This window comes from Dicentrarchus labrax, unplaced genomic scaffold (assembly GCF_905237075.1).
Source record: "Dicentrarchus labrax unplaced genomic scaffold, dlabrax2021, whole genome shotgun sequence".
Classification (NCBI taxonomy): domain Eukaryota; kingdom Metazoa; phylum Chordata; class Actinopteri; family Moronidae; genus Dicentrarchus; species Dicentrarchus labrax.
In genome coordinates this window covers 20,356,777-20,361,776 of record NW_026136722.1, presented here as the reverse complement: position 1 = coordinate 20,361,776, position 5,000 = coordinate 20,356,777, and the positions used below count along the sequence as shown (strand labels likewise).

The following is a 5,000-nucleotide window of genomic DNA, read 5'->3' as shown; positions in this document are numbered from 1 at the left end:
AGTCCTAGAGGTCTACTTTATGTGGGAGTTAAATGACAAATCCTGATCAAAGATAACTCCAAGATTCCTGACAGTGGTGCTAGAGGCCAAGTTAATGCCATCTAGAGTAACTATATCTTTAGACAATGAGTCTCTAAGGTTTTTGGGGCCAAGAACAAGAATTTCATTTTTTTCTGAGTTTAACATCAGAAAATTGCAGGTCATCCAGGATTTTATGTCCGTAAGACATGTTTGTAATTTAGATAATTGATTAATTTCATCGGGCTTGATCGATAGATATAACTGCGTATCATCTGCATAACAGTGAAAGTTAATGGAGTGATTCCTAATAATGTTGCCTAAAGGGAGCATATATAAAGTAAATAGTATTGGTCCAAGTACAGAACCTTGTGGAACTCCATGACTAACTTTAGTATTTATTGAAGATTCATCGTTAACATGTACAAACTGCAAACAATCTGATAAATATGACTTAAACCAGCTTAGTGCGGTTCCTCGGATTCTACTGGTTTTTTGCTATGACATTAAATCTGGTGGTTTTGGCAAGTTTCAGACCGATACCAATACTGGTAAGTGTGGCCCTCTACATTCGTGTTTTTTGCCTGGTTTCATCCCATGTTTACTGGTGTTTTATTCCTCGGTTTTATCCAATATCTGTTGGCGTTTTACTCCTGGTATGGTCCTAACTGGTCTGAGAGCAGTTTACTTTGACTGGTCTAAAGTGAATGACCCTGATTAAACTGGAACACTTCCAACTGGTCTGGACCACTTTTATTTGGTCTTAACTGATGTAAAAACAAGAAGAAAAAGTAAGAACAAACTAGTCGACCACAGACTACCATCAGGTCTGAACTGGTCTGGTGTTAACCCAGTTCAAATTTGGTCTGAACTGGTCTGAACTGGTCTGAGCTGGTCCTGGTGAAGATGTGATTGATCCACTGAAACAGAGCTGAAGTTTTAGTCTGAACACACAACAAGACTTCAGAGAGAGAGAGAGAGTGTGTGTGTGTGTGTGTGTGTGTGTGTGTGTGTGTGTGTGTGTCCGTGTCCATTAGCAGTACCATAGCTAAAGATAGTAGAAGCTATTTCTGATCCAACACATCCATCTCTCTCTCTGTGTAAGAAATAAACAGATCAACATTACCAGGAAAACAATGATTAAACCAAACCACTCTCCGGTTTGGTCGTATATTCTCTGGTGTTTAATCTTCCGTTTGGTCGTATAGTCTCTGGTTTTTAATCTCCAGTTAGGTCGTATATTCTCTGGTGTTTAATGTCCGGTTTGGTCGTATATTCTCTGGTGTTTAATCTATTGTTTGGTTGTATAGTCTCTGGTGTTTAATCTCCCGTTTGGTCATATAGTCTCTGGTTTTTAATCTCCGGTTTGGACGTATATTCTCTGGTGTTTAATCTCTTGTTTGGTCGTATATTCTCTGGTGTTTAATCTCCAGTTAGTCGTATATTCTCTGGTGTTTAATCTCCGGTTTGGTCGTATATTCTCTGGTGTTTAATCTCTTGTTTGGTCGTATATTCTCTGGTGTTTAATGTCCGGTTTGGTCGTATATTCTCTGGTGTTTAATCTTTGGGTGTAGAGCATTGTGTAAAGTAGCATGTAGAGTAGCGTGTGCTGCACTCAGGCCACATGTCAGTCAGAAACACACATGTAAACACAGACTGTAATTATGGTGTTTAATCTATTGTTTGGTCGTATAGTCTCTGGTGTTTAATCTCCAGTTAGTCGTATATTCTCTGGTGTTTAATCTCCCGTTTGGTCGTATATTCTCTGGTGTTTAATGTCCAGTTAGTCGTATATTCTCTGGTGTTTAATCTCCCGTTTGGTCGTATATTCTCTGGTTTTTAATGTCCGGTTTGGTCGTATATTCTCTGGTGTTTAATGTCCGGTTTGGTCGTATTTTCTCTGGTGTTTAATCTTTGGGTGTAGAGCATTGTGTAAAGTAGCGTGTAGAGTAGCGTGTGCTGCGCTCAGGCCACATGTCAGTCAGAAACACACATGTAAACACAGACTGTAATTATGAGCCAGGCAGATCTCCAGGAACACGTCAACACTCTTTACACAGCCGCTTATTTATAGACTGAATGAGCCGCTTAACCCTCCACAGTCTGAAAGTGATCTCAGGTCAGAGATCAGGTCAGAGGTCACCACTCCTGTGTGATTACATAGAGACGGCATTGGTCCTACTCATGTTAAAGGCTTTGTGTTGGTTTTTAACTGGTTGATACGGGACTGACATTCAGGTAGACAGACAGGGGCAGGAGTAGGGGTGGGCAATATATATTGTTTGCGATAATATCTTCATTGTTGTTTTGACGATGTGCAATTTTCCATTATCGAGTATTTAAATTACTTCGCCAAAAATTTTGAAACGCACGCGGAAACTCCTCACATCCATTAATACACGGTGCAGCAACACTCTCTACAGCATGGCAGGATTCAGTCACACTAGTGGGCCTACGTGATCACATGACGTGATCACATGACCTCTCGCTAGCATCCTCCTTGCAACAGTTTAGCAGCGCGTTGTGATGGTAGAGAGAAAATGCAAACACCTCCAGTCGCTTCAAGTTGAAATCTGTCCAACTTTAAACACCGCTGGGCGCTCGGAAAATTAGTTTTTAAAACTATCTTCTATCAATACCTTTCTATTGATTTGTTAAAAAACGAGACGACAATAAATTATTGCTTGATTTCAGTTGGCAGCAATGTAATGGAGTACTTTATACTGTAGTGGAGTACTTCATACTGCAGTATTAGTACTGTTACTGTAGTACTGGTATTACAGAGAGGTATTAGTACTTTTACTGGTATTACAGAGAGGTATTAGTACTTTTACTGGTATTATAGAGAGGTATTAGTACTTTTACTGGTATTACAGAGAGGTATTAGTACTTTTACTGGTATTATAGAGAGGTATTAGTACTTTTACTGGTATTACAGAGAGGTATTAGTACTTTACTGGTATTACAGAGAGGTATTAGTACTTTTACTGGTATTACAGAGAGGTATTATTTACTGTATTAAGAGAAGTATTAGTTACTGGTATTACAGAGAGGTATTAGTACTTTACTGGTATTACAGAGGTATTAGTACTTTACTGGTATTACAATATTACAGATATTAACTTTACTGGTATTACAGAGAGGTATTAGTACTTACTGGTATTAAGAGGTATTAGTACTTTACTGGTATATATAGACTATTTACTGGTATTACAGAAATATTATATTACTGTATTACAGTAGTATAGTACCGTTCATTTTTTTTTGTTTTTAAAAATCCCGTACCGTTCAAGTTTATTGATTAATATGTTATGATTAATTGTATCAAAAGCTTTTTTGAGATCTATGAATACTCCAGCTGAATGCAGTTTGTGATCTATAGCATTTGTGATTTCCTCAATTGAATCTGTTAATGCCAGTGATGTTGAGCTGTTTGCTGTTATTGAATACTTTTTCTAGAATTTTGGAAAATTGTGGAAGTAAAGAAACTGGCCTGTAATTTGTGAAGAGGTGTCTACCATTTTTATACAGCGGCACAACTTTAGCTATTTTCATGTCGTTAGGAAATTTTCCAGTTTTGAATGATAAGTTACAGATGTATGTCAGTGGCTCAGTAATCCCCTCTATGACCTTTTTTACAACTTTCATATCCATTTCATTTGAATCAGTAGATGTTTTGTATTTACATTTATTTACCATATCAATTATTTCTTTTTCTTCCACTGCTGTGAGGAACATTGAACTGGGATTTCTCACTGTGAGGTTATCATTCCAATCCTCAGATAACAATGGATCAGGATATTTTCTTGCCAGGTTTGGTCCAACATTTACAAAGAAATGATTAAAGCTGTTGACCACATCATCCATATTGTACTTTTTAATATTGTTATCAATAAAATATTGAGGGTAGCTCTGTTGTTTAGCACTATCTTTAATAATACTATTTAATATGTCCCATATTCCTTTAATATTGTTTTTGTTATAATATAATATTTTACTATAGTATTCTTTCCTACATACCCTTATAATATTGGTTAACTTGTTTTTATAGTTTTTATATTTATTTTCTGCCTCTTTAGTCCTTTGTTTAATGAATTCTCTATATAGTGTATTTTTCTTTTTACAGGCATTTAGTAATCCCTTCGTGAACCATGGTCGATCTTCGTATTTTCGTTTTCTGTTGTATCGTTCTATTGGACAATTTTTATCATATAATGATGTGAATATTCTTAAAAAGGTTTCATATGCACTATCAATATCACTTTCATTATATACCTTTTCCCAATTTTGTGCCAGTAAATCATTCTTAAATGTACTCATAGTTTCCTCTGTCCTCACACGTCTGTATTTTAGTTTTTCCTCTGGCTGATTTCTCTGATAGTTGCTGTTATAAACTGTAAACACTGGTAGGTGGTCACTGATGTCGTTAATTAATAGTCCGCTCATTGTATTATTTTCAATATCATTGGTAAATATGTTATCAATTAAAGTGGCACAATGGGATATGATTCTACTAGGTCTGGTGATTTTTGGATATAAACTCATGCTGTACATTGTATTGATAAATTTGTTGGTCATTTTGTGCTTATTTGGATTGAGCAGATCAATATTGAAGTCACCACAGATGAAAGCAACTTTTTGATTAGTTTTAGAAAACATTTCCTCTATCCAGTCCTTGAATGCTTCAATACTAGAGCCCGGTGCTCTGTATATACAGCTGATTATTACATTTTTGTTTTTTTCTTCACATATATCAATTGTTATACATTCTAATAAGTTATCAATGACAGTTGTCATATTTTCTACTACTTTATAATTCAAGTTATTATCCACATACACAGCCACTCCTCCTCCACTCTTGTTCTTTCTGTTTACACAGTTAAATTCACATCCCTCCAGTTCAAAATCCATTCCTTTATCTGCATTGATCCATGTTTCTGATATTGCAATTATTTACAATTTTTTTTTTTTTTAAATTGACT

General features: G+C 35.9%; 1 protein-coding gene and 1 long non-coding RNA gene across 8 annotated transcripts in view; both read left to right on the top strand.

Moving 5' to 3' along the window:
• Nucleotides 1-5,000, top strand: part of LOC127355746 (disks large homolog 4-like) — a 41,040-nt gene that overhangs the window by 11,880 nt on the left and 24,160 nt on the right. The gene's annotated exons all lie outside the window — the stretch shown is intronic.
• LOC127355835 (uncharacterized) overlaps nt 2,096-5,000 on the top strand; it is a 5,014-nt gene continuing 2,109 nt past the window's right edge. For 3 of the 7 annotated variants that reach the window (XR_007881853.1, XR_007881855.1, XR_007881851.1), the window contains exon 1: nt 2,891-2,990. This is a non-coding gene — a long non-coding RNA (uncharacterized LOC127355835). Of the gene's footprint in view, nt 3,022-5,000 lie in introns of all 7 variants that reach the window. The other 4 variants (XR_007881857.1, XR_007881856.1, XR_007881852.1 and 1 more) reach the window with 4 other exon arrangements.